Source organism: Arachis ipaensis, chromosome B06 (assembly GCF_000816755.2).
Source record: "Arachis ipaensis cultivar K30076 chromosome B06, Araip1.1, whole genome shotgun sequence".
Taxonomy (NCBI): domain Eukaryota; kingdom Viridiplantae; phylum Streptophyta; class Magnoliopsida; order Fabales; family Fabaceae; genus Arachis; species Arachis ipaensis.
Window position 1 is genome coordinate 56,038,623 of NC_029790.2, and position 281 is coordinate 56,038,903.

The window sequence follows — 281 nt, forward strand, 5'->3', positions numbered from 1 at the left end:
TTGTTCTTATGGAGGAGGACCACTTGAAGATCCAAATCAACACTTGTCTACTTTCTTGAGGATTTGTGACACTGTCAAAACTAATGGAGTGCATCCGGACATCTACAAGCTGCTATTATTTCCATTCTCTCTCAGAGACAAAGCTACTCAATGGTTGGAATCTTTCCCAAGGGACAGCATAAACAACTGGGATGATTTAATGAGCAAGTTCCTTGCCAAATTTTACCCACCTCAGAGGGTTATTAGATTGAAGACTGAGGTACAAACATTCACACAAATGG